Below are 26,918 nucleotides of genomic sequence, written 5' to 3'. Positions count from 1 at the left end.
GTGTGCTAAGTCGCTTCAGTCGTGTCTGACTCTGCGATGCTATGGACTGTGGCCCACCAGGCTCCTCGTTCCTGGGATTCTCCAGGCAAGAATATTGGAGTAGGTTGCCATGCTCTCCTCCAGGGGATATTCTCAACCCAAGGATCAAACCCACGTCTCCTGTGTCTCCTGCATTCCAGGCAGATTCTTTACCATTGAGCTACCAGGGAAGCCCTATTATGCAGCATAGTAACCAACAGTTTCATATATCCCAAACAATGGACCATACAATTTGCATATCATGTTCTAGCATTGAAATTATACTGTATATGATGAATTTGTTAAATAAATATTACTTATACTATGATTTTTGCTGTTTCTTAAAGCAGTATTTGTATCCACCTAGTAATCTTAAGAGCTCTTTTATTCATAAGAAGTTGCCTTTTCCTTTTAAAATATTAGGAAATAGAAAAATAAAAACCCACGTGCAACTTTTAATAAAAATAAGTTTTAAATATAAATATTTTTAAAAGTTAAAAATTAAATAAAACACCATTCAAGAGCTCTGTTGTCATCTAGTTGGTATATTAACCATATATTTTGTTTCCTTACTGTTTCTTACCATTTATTTTCTTTAATTTGATGCTTTGCTATCTGGGGCCTTGGAGAAACACCCTCTCCAAGGGTTAACCAATAGCTAGAAATAATAAACAATTCAGCTGTGAGTGCACTTTTCAAATACACACTAACAATTCAGAGTTCACAATCCAACCACTTCCTTTATTGAGTTCTCACACTCTGGACTACTCTCCACTTGCCCTATTCTCCCAGCTACCAGATAGCTAGGAGCAGTCCTTATACCTCACAGCCATGGAATTATTCAAACTCCCCCAGCCTATGCCTGCTTACTCTGTGTTACCCCCTTTCTTCCCGTGGAAATCATGATAAAGATTCTTGCTCACAGTTCCCAATTCTCCCTCTGCCTCCTAACCAGCCCTGCTGCTTCCCCATTTGGCCCTGCATGGTGTATTGTGCCCCTTGCTCTTGGGAATTGTGAGCAATAAACTGTTTTTTCAATGACAATATTTCCTGATCTATTGGCCCCAATACAACTGAAATTTTCTATTAATATCCTATATTTTAAAACAGTTGACAGTGTAAAGAACTGGTATGGTGCTTCCAGTCCCCAGTTTGTATCCTATACAAAGTGATTGGGCCCTTGGCTCCTTCTTCTCACTCTGGTGTCTGAGTCTTCTATCATGTTTCTTTCTGAACCAAATTTCTCCAATGGTGGGGATTTTTCTTACTCCATCCACGCAGGAGAAGAGGACAGAAAGAAGGTACACTGTGTCTCCTTCATGGTATAATGAACAGAAGCCTCCTAAAGATTTTCAGAAACATATGTACCTCTAATTGAAAGCAATTGAATGTTAACCATCACCAAGAAAACTGGTATTAAATATTGACAATTAGAAGGAATTTCATGCCAGTAAGGAATATAATGGTGATTCACTGGTGGATCAGTGGTAAAGAATCCCCTGCAATAAAGGGGATGTGGGTTCGATCCCTGGGTCAGGAATATCCCCTGGAGGAGGGCAGTGTAATCCACTCCAGTATTCTTGACAGGAGAATCTCATGGACAGAGGCACCTGGCAGGCTGTGGTCCATAGGGTCACAAAGAGTTGGACACAACTGAAACGACTGAGTAGGCAGGCATGCAAGGAACCTAACAGAGTGAAGAAGTTGTCAGAGACATTATCACTCAACACTGGATTCAAATGAGGATTGGGTTACATAAATAAGCAAAAAATTATCTTGGTGAATAGAACCAGGATAAAACCCCAAAGAAGAAAAACAATAAGTCAACTTCAAAGAGGAGCTACTTGCCCACGGATGAAGCTGCTTTTATGTTTGTCCTTCGTAGAGATCATCTTTGTTTTAAAGTACTATGTGGACCTACACTTTCAGGGATGGAGAAGTAACATCTGTGGAAAGATTAAGAAAAATTAAATATTTATGAAGATATAGTAACAGAAGCAGAACATATTAAGAAGATATGGCAAGAATACACAGAAGAACTGTACAAAAAAGATCTTCACGACCCATATAGTCACAATGGTGTGATCACTCACCTAGAGCCAAGACATCCTGCAATGTGAAGTCAAGTGGGCCTTAGGAAGCATCACTATGAACAAAGCTAGTGGAGGTGATGGAATTCCAGTTGAGCTATTTCAAATCCTGAAAGATGATGCTGTGAAAGAGTTGCACTCAATATGCCAGCAAATTTGGAAAACTCAGCAGTGGCCACAGGACTGGAAAAGGTCAGTTTTCATTCTAATCCCAAAGAAAGGCAATGCCAAAGAATGCTCAAACTACCACACGATTGTACTCATCTCACATGCTAGTAAAGTAATGCTCAAAATTCTCCAAGCCTCAACAATATGTGAATCGTGAACTTCCAGATGTTCAAGCTGGATTTAGAAAAGGCAGAGGAACCAGAGATCAAATTGCCAACATCCGCTGGATCATCAAAAAGCAAGAGAGTTCCAGAAGAACATCTATTTCTGCTTTATTGACTATGCCAAAGCCTTTGACTGTGTGGATCACAATAAAGTGTGGAAAATTCTTCAAGAGATGGGAATACCAGACCAACTGACCTGCCTTTTGAGAAATCTGTATGCATGTCAGGAAGCAACAGTTAGAACTGGACATGGAACAACAGACTGGTTCCAGATCGGGAAAGGAGTACAGGTTGTATATTGTCACCCTGCTTATTTAACTTCTATGCAGAGTACATCATGAGAAATGCTGGGCTGGAGGAAGCACAAGCTGGAATCAAGATTGCCGGGAGAAATATCAATAACCTCAGATATGCAGATGACACCACCCTTATGGCAGAAAGTGAAGAACTAAAGAGGCTCTTGATGAAAGTGAAAGAGGAGAGTGAAAACGTAGGCTTAAAGCTCAACATTCAGAAAACAAAGATCATGGCATCCGGTCCCATCACTTCATGGGAAATAGATGGGGAAACAGTGGAAACAGTGTCAGACTTTATTTTTTTGGGCTCCAAAACCACTGCAGATGGTGATTGCAGCCATGAAATTAAAAGACACTTACTCCTTGGAAAGAAAGTTATGACCAACCTAGATAGCATATTAAAATGCAGAGACATTACATTTTCCACAAAGTCTGTCTAGTCAAGGCTATGGTTTTTTTTCCAGTAGTAATGTATGGATGTGAGAATTGGACTGTGAAGTAAGCTGAGCATCGAAGAATTGATGCTTTGAACTGTGGTGTTGGAGAAGACTCTTGAGAGTCCCTTGTACTGCAAGAAGATCCAACCAGTCCATCCTAAAGGAGATCAGTCCTGGGTGTTCATTGGAAGGACTGATGCTAAAGCTGAAACTCCAATACTTTGGCCACCTGATGCGAAGAGCTGACTCATTTGAAAAGTCCCTGATGCTGGGAAAGATTGAGGGCAGGCGGAGGAAGGGATGACAAAGGATGAGATGGTTGGATGACATCACTGATTCAATGGACATGGGTTTGAATGGACTCTGGGAGTTGGTGATGGACAGGGAGGCCTGATGTGCTGCATTTCTTGGGGTCACAAATAGTTGGACACTACTGAATGACTGAACTGACTGAGTGAGACTGATTAATATAATTAATAGGCAGCTAAACACTTGTTCTGAAGATATTGCCATTGGGTCCAAGTATTTTCCCTCAAAATACTTGCAATGATAACAAGACCTATTGGGTAGATTCTCGAAGCCTCCATTGTATGATTTAGAAAAAAATATATTGTTGTTCAGTCGCTCAGTCATGTTTGACTCTTTGCATCCTCATGGACTGCAGCATGGCTTCCCTGTCATTCACCATCTCTTGAATTTGCTCAAAACTCATGTCCATTGAGTCAGTGATGCCCTCCAACCATCTCATCTTCCTTCTCCTCCTGCCTTCAATCTTTCCCAGCATCAGGTCTTTTCTAAGGAGTTGGCTCTTCCCATCAGGTGGCCAAAGTACTGGAATTTCAGCTTCAGCATCACTCCTTCCAAAGAATATTCAGGGTTGATTTCCTTTAGGATTGACTGGTTTGATCTCCTTGCAGTTCAAGGGACTCTCAGGAATCTTCTCCAGAACCACAATTTGAAGGCATCAATTCTTTGGTACTCAGCAATCTTTATGTTCCAACTCTCACATCCATACATGACTATTGGAAAAACCACAGCTTTGACTATATGGACCTTTGTTGGCAAAGTGATGTTTCTGCTTTTTAATACACTATGTTTGTCATAGCTTTTCTTCTGAGGAGCAAGCATCTTTTAATTTCAAGGCTACAGTCACTGTTTGAAGTGATTTTGGGGCCCAACAAAAGAGTACATAATAAAAATATATAATAATGCCTTAAATAAAGTTTTGATTAAAGTTACCAAACGTAATGAAAAAGTAAAGGATAACCAGATGACACAGTGTTGCACATGCAGTAGGTACTCAATAAATATTTCTTTTCAGCCCGACTGTAATATTAACTAGCTGTATGACAAAGAGTAAATTCCCTGACCTGTGTGCCTCACTGTGTTCAGGGTAATAATAGAACTCAGTTTATAGTTTCTTGTGAGGACTATATGAAGTAATACATGTAAATTTGCTTTAAAAATACTTCTTACAAATAGTAAATCATGTCCACGATATATTTATTTCCTTCTTTTGGAATTGCCTTGAGAAATTGTGGTACATTCTTTTAAAAAATCTGAATGGTTATCTTTAGAAGTGGATCAGGATATTTCTGGGTAGACAAATGTTACTATAAAATGTCTTAAATATTTGTACAGCTTATACCAGTTTTTAAACTGGGAGATTAAAAGGCTGATACTAAGAGACAACTGTGAACACAGGTCTAATAGGATAATAAATCTTAGCAGATTCTTATACCACAAAGTATGTAACTTAGAAGATGTGTAAGAATGTTTAAAGAGGAAAATTTGGGTTATTAGCCAAGTGTTTTTTTGTTTGTTTGTTTGTTTGTTTTGTTTTTTAAAGATAAAACATTGAAAAGGACTGATATGCCAATTAGGGCTCAGAATTTGGAGGCCAGAGGAATTTTTATGACTGTCTTCCCAGTGTGCATATCGGGGGAGGGAGGAAAGGAAAGGACACCCAAGTACTGAGTGCAGGATAAAGGTCTCCTGTGTTTCCCCTCATATAGTTTTCTAAGGCTGCTGGAATAAAGTATCACAACCACATGACTTAAGCAACAGAAATTTATTGTTTCACATTCTGAAGGCTAGAAGTCCCAACGTCTAGGTGTCAGCAGGGTTGGTTACATCCGGGGGTTGTGAAGGGAATGTGTTTCACGGTTTTCCTAGCTTCTGGTGGTTTGCTGGCAATTTTTAGTGTTCCTTGGTGCGTAGAAGCATTTCTGTGCTTCATCTTCAGTCTCTGTCTTCATCTTCACACATGTCCTCCTGTGTATAGTCTGTGGCAAATTTCCCCTTTTACTCAGGAATTTGGTCATATTGGATTAAGGCCCACCCTGATAACCTCATGTGTGCATGGTGCGTGCCACGTCACTTCAGTCATGTCTGACTCTTTGCAACGCTATTGATGGTAACCCATCACGTTCCTCTCTTCATGGGACTCTCCAGGCAAGAATACTGGAGTGGGTTGACATGATTTCCTGCAGGGGATCTTCCCAATCCAGGGATCAAATCAGCAGCTCCTGCATTGCAAGCTGATTCTTTACTGCTGAGCCACTGAGGAAGCCCCTAGTAACCTCCATTTAACTAATTATATCTGCAATGACCCTGTTTCCAAATAAGATTACATTCTGAGGTAATGGGGGTTAGGACCTCAATGTTTGATTTGGGGATGCAGGGGACTCAATTCAACCCATAACACCCCTGTTTAGGGAAAATTAGTTGGTGATGGTACTTGGGGTCATTGGAATGTTGAAATTAGGCAGGAGATAAGCATAAGACCTCAAAATAGAAACCAAATGAAGGTCAGTGCTTACAGAAGATAAGCTTGCATTCTTATCTCCCTGGTTTCTCACAGGAAAAACACCCCCTGTTTTCTCCTTCATCTGAGTTCTGTCTTTTAAAGCTGAGAACAATTTCCAACTTCTTCATGAAGTCTTGTTAGAGCACATAAGCCGTTTGTTTTTTTCTACCACCTTTGAATACCTACTGCTCTATTGTTAGGAGATCTTACTTATTATGCATGCGAACCTGGTTCAGCCATATGAAATTGATGGTATTAAGTCATTTTTGACCAACAAAAACTGCAGTTTAATATTTCACTCCTAATACTTGCATTATAATAGTGAAGATCCTGAGACTCTGAAATTAAGTCTATGCCAAACAGTAGACCTAGGACCTGAATCCTGGGCAAGGCAACTATGCCTCAGTTTTTTTAATCTGTAAAATGGAAAGGTTAATATTACCAATCTCATAGGGTTGTTGGAAGTTTAATACGCTAATATCTACATATATCTATTCAAGGTTGGACATGAGTTGGACATGACTTAGTGACTAAACAACAGCTATGACAGTGGTATAATACTGCTATGACAGTCCATAATTGCTAGATATTATTGTTGTTATTATTGTTATTTAAGATTCATGTTTCATTAAGCATAGGGTTTTTAGTATTATACCCATTTAATAAATATTTGTAGAATGACTGAATGAATGTATGTCCTCTCAATTACATATACTCTAACACAAACAAATATACAATGTAGATAATCATGCTTGCTGAAAATTATTAATCATTAGTACTAATTATATTAATAATAAGAAAAATAAATCCCCAATGAAGCTCTGTATAAATTATAACCCTCATATTTTAATTCTGACTTGTGTTTCTTCATTTTAAAAAATTTTCAAAGTTTAACTCGTAAGTAAAATGTATGCTCTGGATTGCAATCTAAATTAACCAGTCTATCAAGTACAGGCTCTTGGCTCTTCTTCCTTCTGAGATTTCTCATGGTCAATTTTCAATCATCAACAAATAAAAGAACAAAAAAGTCTATAGCCAGTCACTGAGGCACTTTGTAATGGAAGTGCCCCATGAGTTACTTACCTGCAATGTTTACAACATTCTTGGAAGTTTAACTGGAATCTTTGTCAAATGACTGTCCATAAGCCCAAAACTGACTTATGATTGGTCCCCTGACTCTTTATACTAGTGTAAATCTATCCAAGAAACTATGTACCTGATTTGAGGAAATTTGAACTGAAATTATAATATTTTAAGTGCACATTTCTCTGTATTTTCATTTTGATAAGAAATCAGGAGTTGATGTCTGAAGTCCAGGCGTCACTTATTTGATCTCATGTCCTTAAAAATGTGTATGCAAGACGCATACTGCTAGGAAAGAGCTTGAAACAGCGGGAGTAGCCCAGTTTCTTGTATCTATGCAGAGGTAACTATCTTAAGTTCAGAAAACAAGATGGACTCCATCAGACAACTTTTAGAAATCATCTGGCTCAGTGATGTCCGTTCACACATGAGAACACTGAGGTTACTGGTTTGCCAAGTCAGTGCAGTGAATGTGAGAGTGGAACTAGGATTTGGGACTCCAGTGGTTGTAGTTACTCTGTAACACTTTTGGGGCACATCTGTTTCTCAAATGGTTAAAATAAGAGATTCAGACATGTGGTGCTGAAAACTCCAAAACGGAGCATATCTCTGAACTGTAATTACTGGAACATCTTTAGATTATTAAGATGAATGAGGCAATGTGAGGGACACCATCGTGGTGATCTAGAATCCAGGGAAGACGTTTAAAAGAATCTCAGGGAATGCTATAAAATCAAGCACCATAAAAATACTTGTTCATATTTTAATTAGATTTATATAAATATTTTGATAAGTAGAATATAATTAAATTAAAAAGATAAAGATAACTTCATTTTGTGGTCTTTTTAAAACTAAAACTTGAATCCAAGGAAAGTAAAACACAAATATCTTTTGTTACTAAGGCCCTTCATTAGACTAGTTCAAACTGCCAGAGAAAACCTTAATTACGGAAAAAGAAATTGATAACAAAGTACCATGACCCTTAAAACAGTATTTCTAAGTCATAAACATTGAAAGTATTCATTTAGAAATTTTTACTGGCAGCCAGGAGCTATAGGACAATATTGTAATGTTTCTGGAAGATTTTAATTAGACTTACTCAGGAATTACTGCTGTATTTGTCTATTTTAAATAAGCTCTAATAATTTCACATCTGAGAGGCTGGAGGGAGACAACACTGGTGATATCTGATGGCAGAACGATAGGGGCATTTGCTAAAGGTTGTGTGAGGTAAGGGATGGGAGTCAGAAGGAAGGGCCATCCATCATCGTATGTTTGGAAAATGGTTTGGCTTTATGTTAGCTGGAGGTTTACAAGAGAGCGTGAAATAATATGTGGACAGAAGTAGACTGTTTCTATATATGTTTAGGGGCAATGTTTTCTTTTTAAACGTTCTTAAAGTTTAAGCAATATCTGCCTTAGAAAGCATTATTTTAATTATAAAAGTTCATGCTCATCATATGAAATTAGAGCATTCAGAAAAACTTAAAGAAAATTCAAAATCACTTATAATCCAATCACACAATTATCTCCGTTTACATTTTAGCATGTTTTCTTTGTAAATTCAAATTAATGTAACTGAAGATAAAATACACATATAATTTTTGAGATCATTCTTTATAAGATTTAACAAATATTTACCAGTAACTTTATTTAACTCATTTTAGCATATAGCTGTATCCACGTTTATTGAACTACTTAGTGTATTCAGTGTTTTGCTATTGTGATTTGAACTGCTGTAAGTCTTTTGACTGCATATCCAGTGTTTTCCTTAAGGTAGATTCCTAGGATGGGAAATACTGGTTGAGAGTTTGTAAATATTTTAAAGAGTCTTGACAGATTTTGCCCAGTTGACTCTTCTAACAGGTAAGACTAATTAATTCTCTACAGCAGCCTGTGAAAAGGTCAGCCAATATTGGTAATTGTAAAAGAAGTAATCTGTACAGATTTGAACCAGGCATGGGCAGAGCAGTGCAGAGGCCTCAGGAAAGACAGAGGCTTCAAACAGGAGCATAGGGATGGTCATCAGCCAGAGCTGCGTTTGTGTTTCCAAACCGTGGCTACTCAGGGAAAGGCTTTTTTTTTTTAAACTTTAAATTTCAAAATAATTATATGTTCACAGAAAGTTGCAAAGTAGTATAGAGAAAACCAGTGTACACTTCATGTAGCTCTTGCTCAATGGTTACATCTTACAAAAATGTAGTACAGTATCCAAGCCAGGAAACTGACATTGATATAATACTTGTGTATAGTTCTATGTCATTTATCAAGTGTTGATTTCTGTAACCACCACCACAGTCAAGAGAGAGAGCTATCCCTTCACCATAAAGATCTTCTCTGTGCTGCTTCTTTCTAGTCACTCTCACCCTCCAATGATTCCTAACTCCTGACTGCACTAATTTGTCTTCCATCTCTATAATTTCATCGTCTTAGAAGTGTTGTATAAATGGAATCACACAGTATTCAACATTTTTTTTTATAAACTTGGAGTAATACCCTTGAGAGTAGTCAAAGATTTTGTCTGTATTAATAGTTCATTCTTTTAGTTGCTGAGTAGTATCACTGGGTGTAGATATACCACTGTTTGCTTAACCATTTACTTTTTGAAAGACATTTTGGTTGTTTCATTCTGGGGCTCTTACAAATAAAACCGCTATGAACCATCATGTAGAGGTTCTTGTGTGAACATGTGCTCATTTCTCTGGAATAAATGCCCAAGAGTGCAATAACTGGACTGCATGGTAAGTGTACGTTTAGTTTATTAAAGAAACTATCAAACCGTTTTCCATCATGGCTGTACCATTTACAACTCCACCAGCAAAGCATGATAGATCCCATGTTCCTGCATCTTGGTCAGCATTCTGTATTGTCACAATTTGAAAATTTTACCTGTTCTCATAGACGTACAAAGTGTTTTGTTTTTTGTTTTTCTTTAATGATGTTTGGGCCCTACACTGGTTTGATATTTAAACCAGAATCTCTGGAGAAATTGGATCTCTCCATTTAAAAAATCTCTTCAGAGGACTCAGATATGTAGTCATTATTGAGCATCACTGAATTAGAGCAGTGGCTCTCAAAGAGTGGTCTCTGGATCGCATCAGCATTTAGCGTTGCCTGGGGACATGTTACAAATGCAAATTCTCAAGCCCCACCGTAGACCAACAGAATGAGAAACTGGGGGTGGGGGTCTAGACATCTATTTTAACAAGCCCTCATGGTGATTCTGGGCCACCCTAGAGTCTGAGAGCCACTGACCTATAAGGTGAAAACAAGAATGAGATGAGCTGTTGTGGCAGAAACCATCCTCAAATTGGAAGAAGACGCAAACAAGAGGTAAACATGGACTTGCTGATGTAGACAGTAGCCGTCTGGGATAGGGAGGTGGGGTGTGAGGAAAACATGGAGGAAGGACTATCCCAGTTCTTTTAAAAAAAAAGGGCCAAGGGTTTGCGTTTAGGCAATGTCTTTGGGAACCAATGACAAATACTTACAACTCTGAGGAACACTTGCTTAGATTGGCCATGAAGTATCTAGGAGGGTATTCTTTAACATGGATTAGTTTGTGTATTAAAGTTGAAACAATCTGGAGAACTAAACTTAATTCAAGTGTTATTTTCAACTTTCAACTGCCAGGGTTATTTCAAGGGGCTTCCCAGGTGGCGCTACTGGTAAAAACTCTGCCTGCCAATTCAGGAGACGTAAGAGATGCTGGTTTGATCCCTGGATTGGAAAGATCCTCTAGAAGAGGGCATGGCAACCCACTCCAGTATTCTTGCCTGGAGAATCCCATGGACAGAGGAGCCTGGTGGGTTACAGTCTGTGAGGTCACAAAGAGTCAGACATGACTGAAGCGATCTAGCATGCATTCGTGCAACCTCAGAAATTCTAACCATCTTTGTTTTATGTTTAACTTGGTATCTATAGTTCATGTAGATCTGTTTCAGTGCAGTTCCTTACTCAGAACAATTATGGACAAAGGTGAAGAAATTAGGCGATAATCAGAGGACAGGAGTAAAGGCCTAAAGGGAGACGGCCTGAGGTAAAAATAGACACTAACTGACCTGGGAAAAATTCTGGCCCAACATGTGGTAGCTGAATGATTTTATGCAAATACATCCTCTCTGTGTCCTGGTCTATAAAATGGGAATGTCTGAGTCTGGCTATGGTGAGATGGTTCATCCACTAGCCTTTAAAAGCAAATTTTGTTTCAGTTCACTTCAGTTGCTCAGTTGTCTCTAACTCTTCGCAACCCCATGGACTGCAGCACATCAGGCCTCCCTATCCATCACTAACTCCCAGAGTTTACTCAAACTCATCTCCATTGAGTCGATGATGCCATCCAACCATCTCATCCTCTGTCGTGCCCTTCTCCTCCTGCCCTCAATCTTTCCCAGCATCAGGGTCTTTTCAAATGAGTCAGCTCTATGCATCAGGTGGCCAAAGTATTGGAGTTTCAGCTTCAACATTAGTCCTTCCAATGAACACTCAGGACTGATCCCCTTTAGGATGGACTGGTTGGATCTTCTTGCAGTCCAGGGGACTCTCAGGAGTCTTCTCCAATACCACAGTTCAAAAGCATCAGTTCTTCGGTGCTCAACTTTCTTTGTAGTCCAACTCTCACATCCATACATGACTACTGGAAAAACCAGAGCCTTGATGAGACAGACCTTTGTTGGCAAAGTAATGTCTCTGCTTTTTAATGTGCTGTCTAGGTTGGTCATAACTCTTCTTCCAAGGAGTAAGCGTCTTTTAATTTCATGGCCGCAATCACCATCTGCAGTGATTTTGGAGCCCCCCAAAATAAAGTCAGCCACTGTTTCCACCGTTTCACTATCTATTTGCCATGAAGTGATGGGACCAGATGCCCTGATCTTAGTTTCTGAATGTTGAGCTTAAGCCAACTTTTTCACTCTTCATGTCTTTCACTTTCATCAAGAGGTTCTTTAGTTCTTCTTCACTTTCTGCCATAAGGGTGGTGTCATCTGCATATCTGAGGTTACTGATATTTCTCCTGGCAATCTTGATTCCAGCTTGTGCTTCTTCCAGTCCAGCGTTTCTCATGATGTACTCTGCATATCAGTTAAATAAGCAGGGTGACAATATACAGCCTTGGCATACTCCTTTTCCTATTTGGAACCAGTCTGTTGTTCCATGTCCAGTTCTAACTGTTGCTTCCTGACCTGCATGATTCTCATTCCCATCTCTTTCAGAATTTTCTACAGTTTATTGTGGTCCACACAGTCAAAGGCTTTGGCATAGTCAAAAAAGCAGAAATAGATGTTCTTCTGGAACTCTCTTGCTTTTTCTATGATCCAGCGGATGTTGGCAATTTGACCTCTGGTTCCTCGGCCTTTTCTAAAACTAGCTTGAATATCTGGAAGTTCACAGTTGATGTATTGCTGAAGCCTGGCTTGGAGAATTTTGAGCATTAGTTTGCTGGTGTGTGAGATGAGTGCAATTGTGCAGTAGTTTGAGCATTCTTTGGCATTGCCTTTCTTTGGGATCAGAATGAAAACTGACCTTTTCCAGTCCTGTGGCTACTGCTGAGTTTTCCAAATTTGTTGTCATATTGAGTGCAGCACTTTCACAGCATCATCTTTTAGGATTTGAAATAGCTAAACTGAAATTCCATCTTTTGTTTATACACTCCTAAAGCTGCCCAATACTTACATTGTCATCTGGACTCTTTGGTTACATTTACACTGCATAACTTGTTTATCACTTAACGTGGTATCTTTGCTAAAATGTTCTGAATGATTCAGATAGAAACAGTGATTCAGATGGAAAGGTATTTAGATGTAAAATCATTCTTATGTGGATGTAAGGCTTTCCTTAGTGTTTCTATGTAAACTCCAGAGTTACTTTGACTTTGTTTGTCTCCATTTAGCTGCAGAGAAGTCAGTTTCATTTAACAGTACGCCCAATACCTACAACAATTACTGGCTCATAGAAATATATATTTAATATATATTTGCTAATCATTAAATGAACAGAAGCATGTCAGAGAATGTTTCTTAGGTAACAGAGTTTACATCTGACTGGTACAGATTTGAAGTTAAACATTATTTTAATTGGAGCCATCCAATGCAGTTCAACCTGCTGATCAGTGTCCTCCCCTGTAACACGGCACTACAACCGGACTTTCAAGTACCTCCTATCAGTTATCATTAACAGGGAGTCTTTGGAAGCTTCTATTTTCCTAATCTATAAAAAAGATGAAGATGATAGAGGCATGGTTTGCTTAGCACTAAAGCTGTTACTTGACCAATGTTCTGGAACCAAGGTGAGCTGTAGGCTTGCCTGTGGGGATACCTAGTTGCAGTTTGCCTCATTGCCTCTTAGACATTGGAGTAAACATTATTCTCTAGCTAACTAGAAAGGTTGCAAAAGGCTAAATATCTTCCTACATGTGAAGGGAAAACCAACTGTCCACGCTATCCCCAATCCTGGAGTCAGAACTGAACTTTGAGAGTAGCTGGAATTTGAACCATGAGTGAATTTTCCCTATGATAGGTGTGCCTTTGTTGTGATGCATTGAAGAGGCTCATAGACTTTGTCTATCATCAGGAAACATCTACTATTATTTAGGATTGACTAGGGGCTTCCCTGGTGGCTCAGTTGGTAAAAAATCTGCCTGCAATTAAGGAGACTTCCTATAATTCAGGATACTGCCTGCAATGCAAAAGACTGCCTGCAATGCAGGAGACCGGAGTTCGATCTCTGGGTCAGGAAGATCCCCTAGAGGAGGAAATGGCAACCCACTCCAGTATTCTTGCCTGGGAAATCCCATGGACAGAGGAGTCTGGTGGCCTATAGTCCAAGGGGTTGCAAAGAGTCAAACATGACTTAACAACTAAACCATTACCACCAGGATACAAACCAGTGTGCAAACCTTTTTTTTATTCTTTATCACACAAACTTCTCACAAGTACTAAAAGTCCCTTTCCTTTTATTTCTTTCCTCTTTCCTACTCCTTTCTCTACTTAATCCTATTGCAATCTCCTGTGCTCCATCTGTTAAGCCCTATTTCACGTTGATCCATGTATTTCTGAAAAGAGAGAACATACGAGATAAAGAAACACTTTGTCTCACTATTATTCATTAGTTCTCATAGAAAGCTTCTGTGAATTATTGAGATTAAATACCCTCCCCACCAGGGGTGAGGCTCGAGTGGGACCAAAGCCTGAAGCAGGAAGAGACCTGTGGATACCATCTCCTGTCTCTTAGGCTGGTTGACTGAAATTGTCTTCATGCTCTAATAGTACTTTGTCACTGGCAAATGCCATTTGGTATCACTTCTGATCTCATCAGATCTTAGTGACTGCTCAAATTTCATGCTGTGTGGAACTGAAAGATAATTTCAACTCTGTGTTTTTAAATATGACTCTCATAGAGGCAGTTATTCTTTAGCTAAATTTACCCACCAGCACATTAATTACTTATGACTGTCTTAACAGGGATATGTTACTAACAGTAAACAGTGGGTCATCAGGACAAGTGGGACACTGGACAGATCGATACTGGAGTTCTCAGGAGCATGCGGCGAGAGGGGGGCCCTGGCAGACTTCCGGGAGCCACTAACATCACTGTGTCACATTTGTCTTTCCTTGGGAAGCAGATGAGATTAACTGCCTGACAGCATTGTCATTATTCTTAAATGAGTGATTGCATAGATCTATGTGGTAGGCTCTTTGCAGGAAAGAACCAGGATACCAGAGTAAATGTTTAAGAAATGAGGTACCCAGAAACTGAGTTCTCAGGAGTTTACTGGCTTTCTCAGAGGAGGAAAATTATTCAAATATGGGATGTTCTTTCAGATATTTGATTTAAGTTAAACTTTCTTTAGTGTTACTGTGTAAACTCCAAACATATTATTTATCTTTTGTCTTTAAAAAGATAGACAACAGGTACATGTATGAAGGACACTGTTGTTTTCTATCTAGCTTTCATTCTTTCTTCTTCCCGAGTGAACCCTTTTTAAAAAATCATTTCCAGATATCTACCTCTTCCTCAACCAGCCATGTACCTCTGCAAAAGCTGATCACCACTGCAGCTTTAGTAGAGGACTCATTGGATTCAGGATAGTGATTCTTTGAAGAATGTTTCATGAATCAACCTTGCCTAGTGAACTATTATTAGGGGAATTCTTCTAGGAGGATCTGGAAAGAGTTTTCCTCACTTGTAAGAGAATTCCACAGAAGAAAAACTCTCTCTGAATATTGTCATGTCTGGATATTTTCCTGAAACTGTTGGTTGCCCTACTGTTCTATGTCTAAGGATGGAGCCAACTCTTCTGTTGGATAGTTGAGAGTGGCTGAAATGAGAAGAAGAAAGAACTTAGGCTCCCAACTGCTGGATTAACCAGTCTCAAAATCAAATCCAACTGTTGTAAGATACTTTAAAATCCAAGCATTTGGACATTTATTTATTTATTTATTTATTTTAGGTATCATGTTCTCAGATACATACAATCCTTTTTGATCCCCATGTCTTTTATATATTATTTTTTCATAGACACAAATAATGGAAATTCACCTTCCCCGGAAATGATAAGAGTCCTGTGGAGACAATAGTCTTTAGGGTCAGGTGCAGACAAGACCCCAGAAAGTCAAGTTCTGTGTTCTGGCTGCAGGGACACTCAGGAGTCCTTGTGGAGCCAGAAATGTGGCTGAGTTCAGGGACAAGCCGAGTCGTAAGACATTCATGTACCCAATCTTTTTTTTTTTTTTTTAATTTTATTTTAAAAATTTACAATATTGTATTAGTTTTGCCAAATATCGAAATGAATCCACCACAGGTATACCTGTGTTCCCCATCCTGAACCCTCCTCCCTCCCCATACCATCCCTCTGGGTCGTCCCAGTGCACCAGCCCCAAGCATCCAGTATCGTGCATCAAACCTGGACTGGCGACTCGTTTCATACATGATATTATACATGTTTCACTGCTATTCTCCCAAATGTCCCCACCCTTTCCCTCTCCCACAGAGTCCATAAGACTGATCTATACATCAGTGTCTCTTTTGCTGTCTCGTACACCGGGTTATTTTTACCATCTTTCTAAATTCCATATATATGCATTAGTATACTGTATTGGTGTTTTTCTTTCTGGCTTACTTCACTCTGTATAATAGGTTCCAGTTTCATCCATCTCATTAGAACTGATTCAAATGTATTCTTTTTAATGGCTGAGTAATACTCCATTGTGTATATGTACCACAGCTTTCTTATCCATTCATCTGCTGATGGAGTTCTTTATTTCCTCGGCTATTTATGCAAGAAAAATAAGAAATATTTTGCTTCTATAGCATTCTTTGTTCTTTCTTACTTTTAAAATAAATATGCCTTGCAAAATAAATATTTCTTGAATTGAACCAATAAAGATCTGGGAAAATATATCAGGGATATATTAGAGTCTGAATGTTATTAAAATTGACATAAGGAATACATTGTAACTTCTTGTCTTACATCAAATAATACCTATATATTCCATTGCTAATAAGCTTCAGAACATATAAGGCCTGGGTTCATGGGATTCCCTGATGGCTTAGATGGTAAAGTGTCTGCCTGAAATGCAGGAGACCCTGGTTTGATCCCTGGGTTAGGAAGATCCCGTGGAGAAGGAAATGGCAACCCACTCCAGTACTCTTGCTTAGAAAATTCCATGGATGGAGGAGCCTGGTGGGCTACAGTCCATGGAGTCGCAAAGAGTCAGACACGACTAAGCGACTTCCCTTCCCTTCCCTACTCTCTTCCCTGACCCACACTTATGTCTTGTTTCTCTGACTCTCTTACTTTGTTGACATGGTGGTGGTTTAGTCGCTAAGTCGTGTCCAACTCTTGCAACCCCATGGACTGTAGCCTGCCAGCCTCCTCTGCCCATGGGATTCTCCAGGCAAGAATACTGGAATGGGTTGCCATTTCCTTCTCCAGGGGATCTTCCCAACCCAGGACTTGAACCTGGGTCTCTTGCATTGCAGGCAGAGTCTTTACCAACTGAGCTATGAGGGAAGCACTTGTTGACATAGCATCTTCTTTTACTCTTCCCCTCACTTTCTATGAAATCCAAGTAGGTCATCTTCCCTGTTTCATCTTTGAATTCATTTTTGAAATTGCTATTCTTTAAAATAACAGTCATTTCTCTGTTTGAATATAATTATAAAATATTCAAAATATTATTACAAAAGATAATTCTTCATGAAAATATTCTGATGTAACTAAAAATTTTAAAGATCTAAACTATGTATAGTATTTCTGTTGCTCAAAATAGTATGTATCCATAGATTTAGTATTATTTTATAGAAAATGTAAGATGCTCTAAATTTTGAAATTAATATTTTCAAAGAGTAGTAAATATCTTGGCCAGATTATAGTTAAGTATAGTTTTAATTTCTATTCCCTAGCAACTGATAGAAAATAATTATAAAAATTTTGATATATTTTAAATGATTGCTTTTACTAGGGATGATAGTAGAAGTTTAAGGATGGTAAAATATCAGATTTTTTCTCAAGTGCTCATTTATGATACATTTTTTCCATCTTATGCATTTTTATTCTGAAGAATTTAATTTAAAAATGTCACTTTAAATTCTGTAATATTTTATCTTCCACACAAAATTCTACTTAAAAAAATCATTTTACTACCTGAAGAATGTTTAAGGTAATTGAAAAGGAAGCTGGAACAGCATAATACCCTTAAAAAAATCATATTTTTGTCAGACTCAAGTGTATTTTGGCATTGAAGAATTTTGTAGTTTTATTTTAAACGTATACATACATGTATGGAAAACAGTCCATGTTGCTTGAGCAGTTTCAAAATGAGTTGCCTCCTTTAGTGATTATGTGTTTTTCTCCTCCCCTTCTCTTTTAAAAAGGTGCTTAAATTATACTTCTTGGAAAGCTACCCTGTGCTCAATTTAAATGAGTTCTATAGTCAATCAAGTTGGAAAAATGTCACATACTATTCCCTCTTCATATTAATAATGCATGCCATCATATGAAGAAGTTTGGGGATCCCAGTAGTAAAGACATTTGTTTCATCCAGCCTTTAATCACTGGACCATTTCTTTCTGTCACAGCTCTGAACATGCTTTGAAACTAAGGTATCATTTAACACACTTTAGGAGGTATCATTCTAAATAAGTCTTCTGTCAATCCAAAGAGTCAGTGGAGCTTCTCTGGTTGAGAAAACATAATTTGTGTAGCCCTTGAATTGGTTTAAATTTTAAAAATGTTTTAATTGGGGATTGCTGTCTCATGTTGTCATGGGAATCCTTGTTGACAAAGCAGCACCGCAGTGCCACAGTTGATATCCCAGCCCTGGAAATTCTGAACTTGATTGGTTATGGCATTCTTTTTAACACAGTTTGCTAATTTCCTGATTGCATTCCCTGTTATTGACTTCATATGGTAGGGAAGCATGAGGTCTGCATTATCTTTTCACCTATGGCAATTTTTTTGCTGGATGTTTAATACATAGGAGTAGAGAATTGGCCACATGATTAGTATAAACTGAATGGTAATGATAATTTCAACAAAGCCAAGGGAATTTCCCCCTCCCATGCCAGAGGTCATTTTAAAGCTTTTTTTCCCCCTCGCATTGTTACGCATAAAACATTCTAAGGTTGACGGGAGATAGGAAATAAAGAACACAGAGCCACATGTTGACCTTCCTGCAGCCTTGAGATTCTGAAGATGTGTTGTGTGTTCACATGGGCTGTCATCGCATGATCTATTGCTTGATAAAGAAAGAGTCTCTGTTCTCTGACCCCAATTCCTTCAAGCCTAGAAAAATACTTCACATTAGAAATTTTAAATCGACTTCTCAAGTTACCATTAACTTGCCCTGTTAATTTGGGAAATATTTCTCATGTATTTTAAAGAAAATACTTAGATGTTTCTGTTTCTTTTTTCCCATACAAAATATATGATTAATTTTGTTACTTTATGTTCCTAATACTTTTCTGATGTTGTGCTTCCCTTGAGAGAATTTTTCTTTTTAAGATTCAGATTCAGTAAGAGATATTGTTAATGAGTTTTTTAAATTAAAATCACTGTGTGGCTGAAATCAGAGAAATTTTATAGAGATACATAGATAACTAAAGGAGCATTTTCTATTAGGATGCTAGGTGTCTGATTTTTAGAGGTATGTTTTGAAGTGAATCCTGTCAAAATATAAGGTGTACTCCAGAGATTTAGTTTTCTGTTTTAACCTTTTCATGACATTTTATGATTACATTTAAAGGCATAGAAAAAAGAGAGAAAATTGAATTTAAAGAGAATTTTACCTTAATCCTTTCATAATTTTGAAAATATAATTATTTACTTGTTTACTTATTCATTGATTCACTGATTTATGCACATTTATGAGGACCTGACTTTCTCAAATAAAGTTCCAATGTAATTGGATAGATCTATTACCTGTCTTGTGCCTCCTGGTCCTGGGACTGAGTCAGTCATTTCTGCCCTCAAATTTTTATTCCTGTTATTGTCTTGGGCTATAAGGCCTTCCTTTCTGCTCTGCTTGTTTAAACTTTATGCAAGATCCAAAGAGCAGTTCCAATCCCATCTCCTTAGGAATTCTTCTCTGTCTCACTTAAGCAATTATTTAATAATCTTTCATCTGAACTCCCACAGCACTTCCAAAATGAGCCATATAATTTAGTACTTAATTATATATAGTCTCATATCATTTATCTATAAGAGATTTGTCTTCCTTGTTTCATCTTTATACTCTATGGTCATAAATGCCAGGATTCCTGTTCTTTAGTATCCTTCACAGCACTGAGAACACACTAGATGTCCAATCAATGAATGGTCATCAATTACTGATCATTTTAATTTGTTTGGAGATACAGTTCAGTTTAAGGAAAGGACTATGGTATCAGACTATCCAAACTAAAATCTTACCTATCATTTACTGGCTGTACTTTTGGCAAATTGCCAAAATAAATTTCTTCATCTGTTAAGTAAGAGTGAAAACAGAGCTCCTGCACACATCACACAGGTTGATTATGAAAATTAAGTGACACAGAGCATGTAAAATATATGCATGGTAGTGCTGGGAACCCAATAAAATTCAATGAACATCAGTAGTGGTATTATTAAGGCACCTAAATCAATACTCTCCTTTTTCATCTGAAATGTATTGCTGGAAAGAAGATTACTACACAAGAATCAGAACTGGGGCTGGGTAGATAAGGTAGGGAAATGGAAACTCTGTTATCCTATTAAATCTCTTGCACATCTAATCCTGTTTTTTAAAATTTTTCTTAATTTTTAATTGAAGTATAGTTGATTTACAATGCTGTGTTTCAGGTGTAGAGCAAAGTGATTCAGAGATCTAATCCTCTCTTGATGTCTGTTTCTCAGAGGACCCAAATTAACATACCTGTCTAACTGGTTGTTTTAAAAAATATTGTTTACTTCTATCTACATATCACATACGTATAGGTTTCTGTACCTCTGTTTGAAAAAATGAAAGTGTGAAAGTGTTAGCTAACTCTTTGTGACTCCATGGACTGTAGCCCCCCAGGCTCCTCTGTCCACGGAATTCTCCAGGCAAGAATACTGGAGTGGGTAGCCATTCCCTTCTTTAGGGGATCTTCCCTCCCCAGGGATCCCTTCTCCAGGGGTCTCCTGCATTGCTGGCAGATTCTTTACTGTCTGAGCTACTAGAGAAGCCCTGCACCTCTGTTTTCTTCCATGATTTTGATTCAGAACATTCTGTTATTTATATCTTTGTTAGCCATTTTGTAATAAGAGATTTCAGTCAGATTCCCCTTCATGGGACTGAAGAATACATAATTAAAATTAATAGACTGAAGATCCTATTGTAAAAAAGTAATAGTTTTTTCTTTTTCATGGGAAACAAATGGACTAAGAAACATTAAAGCACAGAAGATTTTATGTCTCTTGTTACTCAGCAAGAGAATAGGACACGTGATTCTCCCAAAACTCCTGTGAGCAGCACATCATTGTCCAGAAATTCTGCTTCTTTAGAGCTTAATATTTTTACCAGAGAGTGGAGAGGAGCTGCCCTGTCATGTTAGCTGAGGTTTGGGTGTCACATGGAACTCACCTCACATGAAGGGAGAGCCATGGCTGGATATCACCTAAGACTCATGGCTTCTGCCGTTGGGAGGTTAAAAAAAAAAACAAGAGGGAAGTTGACCTCTTCTCTTTGAAGCATCTGCCCTTCATGCACAGGAGCTTGTCTGTGAGTGCACCATTGTGTCCAAACAAGCTTATCAACTTAGGGATCTTGTCATCTTCAGTTGAAGGCTGGAAGCAATGCAAGTGTTTGGGTAGGAAACCAAGGAATAAGAGAAAAATCTTCAGGTCTTTGTCCCTGGATAGCTTAAAACCTTTATTTGGTGACATTAAAAAATCACAGCAAATGCCTAGCCCAGATGGGGGAGTTGTTATTCACTTTAGCAAGGTTCTATGACACCTTGATCTATTTCATTTTTTAAAAAAAATGAGGCCCTCACCTCAATCAGCAACCTTGTAAATACTACTCTTGAATATGCACACCACCTGTTAGACGGTTAGGAGTTTTGGAAGAAGATTGTATGGTTATAACTGCATAAATAATATCACTATGCTGCTTTAGAAATGGAAAGAGTAGATAGAGTTCTCTCAAATGGTTTTGATAAGTTTGTTTACTGTGTCCTTTTTGAAGCATTGGCTTTACTTATCCATGAACCATCCACAGAAGAGGTTGGTTGAGGTTGAATAATGTTATCTATTTTTACAATTCTGTGAAAAATATGTAATAAAAATTCTTTGATAATGTGGCAGTTAAGAAGTCTAGGAAGAAAGTACATGGGTATTTTTTTTTTTGGTTGCCAATAACTAGTAATGATAATGTACTTTAAAGAAAGTGAAGTCGCTCAACTTTAAACCTTCCTTTAAATGATGAGCTGTGTACTTCTCAAAGTAAGCCTGAATGAGATGAAGTAATGAGTAAAATAAAAGTCTATTTTCACAACCTTAATTGATTCTGGGTGCATGTGTGTGTGCAAGGTACAAAATGCTGGTTTGTGTGGCTTATCTCTACCTCAAGGTTTCTTTGTGAATTAAAGAATGATACTTAAATAACTGAATTATCTGAATTTCAACAGTTTGTTCAAAAATAGCTGCAGTATCAAGAGAATATGCACACTTAACTTTGAGAGAACTGCAGATTTATTTTTCTATGCAATGTTTTCCGTGAAGCTGTTCAACAAATGTTTGTCAACTGCCCAACATTAAAAAATTTTTTTGAAGGCATAAAACAACTCAGTCATTCCTGTGCTCACATATCTTTGTTTTTTCATTTTACGATTCTTTCATTTTGCTATACTAAAATCTCTATCTGGCATTGGCACATGCTTTCCTGTGAATTTCTGCAGATGGCACACTGATATTCCTATAGAATTAGAGAATGAAGAGAGATCTTATCTAGTTTTCAAGTATGGCTTCTACCTGCCAGCATTAATATCACCTGGGCAATGTTGGAGATGCAAATTCACAGGCCCTACCCCAGACCCAGAAAATCCGAGTTTGAAAAGTGAGCACAACAGTTAATGTTTTAACAAGTTCTCTGGATAATTCTGAGGCACACTGAAGTTCAGGAACCAATGATAATATCCAATCCTTTCATTTTACAATTAACAAAATTAAGACTGAGACTACCTCAGCTCCTTTATTCTGCGTTCTCTCCAGCTTTCATATCACATGTAGCTTTAGTTACTACCTATATGCAGTTGGCTTCCAAATTGTAACATCTTTGACCTTTTTTCCTAAGACCCATAGCCAACTTCTTTACTTGGTTTGAGTGTTGGTTTGAGTGTTGCAGGTACCTCAGATTTACAGGTACAAAGCCTCTATCTTCTCCAGTGTTACACATCTCAGCAAATGTGCATTCTTTTGCACAGCTGTTCAAACTGGAAGCCTGAGAATCCTTTTTCTCACCTCTCCCTCATCCTCCTTTATTTAATTCATCAAAATGTCAGTTCTACTTCTGAAATAGCTCAAAATAATTCTCTCTCCATCTCTACTGCTACAAGCCCAGCGGAAGTCATCATTATTCTCTTTTACTTCCTTCACCCCTTGTTCCTCTTTTGACCCTTCTGGTGCTTTCTATCAAGAGGACCTAAAGCAATTTTTGAAAACTGGTCTTGTCAGTTCTGTTTAATAACTTTACATTGATCAGTTCAGTTCAGTTCAGTCACTCAGTCGTGTCCGACTCTTTGTGACCCCATGAATTGCAGCACCCCAGGCCTCCCTGTCCATCACCAACTCCCGGAGTTCACCCAAACTAATGTCCATTGAGTCGGTGATGCCATCCAGCCATCTCATCCTCTGTTGTCCCCTTCTCCTCCTGCCCCCAATCCCTCCCAGTATCGGGGTCTTTTCCAATGAGTCAACTCTTCACATGAAGTGGCCTAAGTATTGGAGTTTCAGCTTTAGCATCAGTCCTTCCAATGAACACCCAGGACTGGTCTCCTTTAGGATGGACTGGCTGGATCTCCTTGCAGTCTAAGGGACTCGCAAGAGTCTTCTCCAGCACCACAGCTCAAAAGCATCAATTCTTCGGTGCTCAGCTTTCTTCACAGTCCAACTCTTACATCCATACATGACCACTGGAAAAACCATAGCCTTGACTAGATGGACCTTTGTTGGCACAGTAATATCTCTGCTTTTTAATATGCTATCTAGGTTGGTCATAACTTTCCTTCCAAGGAGTGTCTTTTAATTTCATGGCTAAAATCACCATCTGCAGTGATTTTGGAGCCCAGAAAAATAGTCAGCCACTGTTTCCACTGTTTCCCCATCTATTTGCCGTGAAGTAATGGGACCAGATGCCATGATCTTAGTTTTCTGACTGTTGAGCTTTAAGCCATCTTTTTCACTCTCCTCTTTCTCTTTCATCAAGAGGCTTTTGAGTTCCTCTTCACTTTCTGCCATAAGGGTGGTGTCATCTGCATATCTGAGATTATTGATATTTCTCCCAGCAATTTTGATTCCAGCTTGTGTTTCTTCCAGTCCAGCGTTTCTCATGATGTACTCTGCATAGAAGTTAAATAAGCAGGGTGACAATATACAGCCTTGACGTGCTCTTTTTCCTATTTGGAACCAGTCTGTTGTTCCATGTCCAGTTCTAACTGTTGCTTCCTGACCTGCATATAGGTTTCTCAAGAGGCAGGTCAGGTGGTCTGGTATTCCCATCTCTTACATTGTACTTAGGGTAAAATCCCAAGTTTTTCAGATTGCTTATGGAGAGACAGAGGTTCGGTGTCTCTGCCTAATCCATCTCCCAGTGTTTTCCTCTTATTTCCTAAATAGCAGGCAGTTTTCAGGGCTTTGACTAGTATCGTTCTTTCTGCTTTGAAAACTTCACTCTGTACTCTCTACTCAGCCTCTTCCTACCTTCCAATATCAGTTGAAATCTGTGGTCTCAATCCTTGCTTCAAATTATAATCACTTAGGTGAGATTTAAATAAATGATGCTCAGTTCAGTTCAGTCACTCAGTCCTGTCCGACTCTTTGTGATCCCATGGACTGCAGCACACCAGGCTTTCTTGTTCATCACCAATTCCTGGAGTTAACTCAGACTCATGTCCATTGAGTCAGTGATGTCATCCAACCATCTCATCCTCTATTATGCCCTTCTCCTCCTGCCTTCAATCTTTCCCAGCATCAGGGTTTTTTCCAGTGAGTTAGTTCTTCGCATCAGATGGCCAAACTATTAGAGCTTCAGCTTCAGCATCAGTCCTTCCAACGAATATTCAAGATTAATCTCCTTTAGGATTGACTGGTTTGATCTCCTTGCAGTCCAAGGGACTCTCAAGAGTCTTCTCCAACACCAGAGTTCAAAAGCATCAATTCTTTGGCGCTCAGCTTTCTTTACAGTCCAACTCTCACTTCCATACATGACTACTGGAAAAAGCATAGCTTTGACTAGATGGACCTTTGTTGCAAAGTAATGTCTCTGCTTTTTAATATGTTGTGTAGGATGGTCAAAACTTTTCTTCCAAGGTGCAAGTGTCTTTTAATTTCATGGCTGCAGTCACCATCTGCAGTGATTTTGGAGACCCCAAAAATAAAGTCTCTCACTGTTTCTATTGTTTCTCCATCTATTTGCCATGAAATGATGGGCTCAGATGCCATGATCTTAGTTTTCTGAATGTTGAGTTTTAAGCCAACTTTTTCATTCTCCTCTTTCACTTTCATCAAAAGGCTCTTACTTCTTCTTTGCTTTCTGCTATAAAGGTGGTATCATCTGAGTACTGAGGTTAGATGATGCTACCTGAATCTCATTCTTAGATTCAGTTCCTTTGATCTGGTACATGGTCAAGCAGTCATTGCTTTTAAACCTTCTTCAGGTGATTCTAATGTGCAAAATTTAGAACTACTGGCCTAAATATCACTTCCATAGAGAAACCTTCCCTGATTTACCACTTCCTGTTTGAATTCCTAATTGACTAGTATTTATTTATTTAATTTTATTTTATTTTTAAACTTTACAATATTGTATTGGTTTTGCCAAATATCAAAATGAATCCGCCACAGGTATACCCGCGTTCCCCATCCTGAACCCTCCTCCCTCCTCCCTACCCTACCCTCCCTCTGGGTCGTCCCAGTGCACTAGCCCCAAGCATCCAGTACTGTGCATCCATCCTGGACTGGCGACTCGTTTCATACATAATATTACACATGTTTCAATGCTATTCTTCCAAATCTCCCCACCCTCTCCCTCTCCTACAGAGTCCATAAGACTGATCTATACATCGGTGTCTCTTGCACATTATGTGATTATATTCAGTACTTGTCAGTCAAGCTCAATTGTAAGCTTCATGAGGGCAGAGGCTCTGTCTCTTTGGTTCATCTGTGTTTCCAGCACTAAATAGTATGTAGGTTAAGACTGGTCCATAAATTATTGGTGAATAAGTCAATAAATTAATTTGGAAGGTTTTAAAGCTAGCTTATGGTGGAACCCAGTCTAAACCCAACCTGCCCTGACTTCTGCTTCTATAGTTTTAGAATGCAGAGGATCAAGTAGTTCTTTGAATCTAATATGCCCAAACGGAGAAAATTCTAATCTGAAACCACCACCTCCTCTGGTGGAAGACAACGTGAGCTGTTAGTTGTACTCCTCTTAATAGCAGCTCCACACCACATGGCTCTGTTTTGCTTCATTTCTGAGCCCTAAAATCCAGATTGGTCCTAATGTCTCTTGAGGATATCCAGGACTGTCCTAATAAAAGATGTACTATTGAATTTTTATGAGACTTATATATGCTTTGACATGAATTTCAATTTAAATCTTGTGATACAAAGAGCTATCAGGAAATAGTAGCTCTTTGGCAAAGAGGTGGTATTAGAAGATTTAGATAGTTCATATACTATTTTCCTCTTTAATATGCCACCTGACATTCTATTTTATTTTATTAATATGTGGCTGCAACCAAAGGGGAAAAGAACATTCAGAGAGTTAGACAATGCTCCTCTGGAAAGGTCAAATTCACACTTTTGAATAATAGCCCGCTTTTCCCCCAAATTACATTTCCAGTAGGCAATAGTGGGTTTGACTGATAAGCACTAACTGTGGATATTGATTATTATTCAAGGGCTCTTGTTTTTGTTTTTGTTTTTTTACTGAGAAAGGAGTCTAAGCTCAGTGACAAGCTCCAGGCTACACGGTCAGTTTCTGTTGTGTAGATATCCTTACCTCATATTATTTATTCATCTATCTGGGTTGTTGTTCTTAAATCAGATTCACAAAATTTCCAGGATAGTCTTGACTTTAGACACCATACCTTATAGTATCACCAACTCAACAGACATGTAAACTCAACAGCAAACTCTG

The 26,918-nt window shown here is 38.4% G+C and overlaps 1 long non-coding RNA gene across 1 annotated transcript in view; it reads left to right on the top strand.

Moving 5' to 3' along the window:
* Positions 1 to 10,177: 10,177 nt before the first annotated feature.
* LOC132346265 (uncharacterized) overlaps positions 10,178 to 26,918 on the top strand; it is a 100,800-nt gene continuing 84,059 nt past the window's right edge. The window contains exon 1 of the long non-coding RNA XR_009496048.1: positions 10,178 to 11,104. This is a non-coding gene — a long non-coding RNA (uncharacterized lncRNA). The remainder of the gene's footprint in view (positions 11,105 to 26,918) is intronic.

This window comes from Bos taurus, chromosome 1 (genome assembly GCF_002263795.3).
Source record: "Bos taurus isolate L1 Dominette 01449 registration number 42190680 breed Hereford chromosome 1, ARS-UCD2.0, whole genome shotgun sequence".
In the NCBI taxonomy this organism is placed as follows: Eukaryota; Metazoa; Chordata; class Mammalia; order Artiodactyla; family Bovidae; genus Bos; species Bos taurus.
Note: the sequence above shows the minus strand (reverse complement) of the source record. Positions and strands in the feature narration are given on the sequence as shown.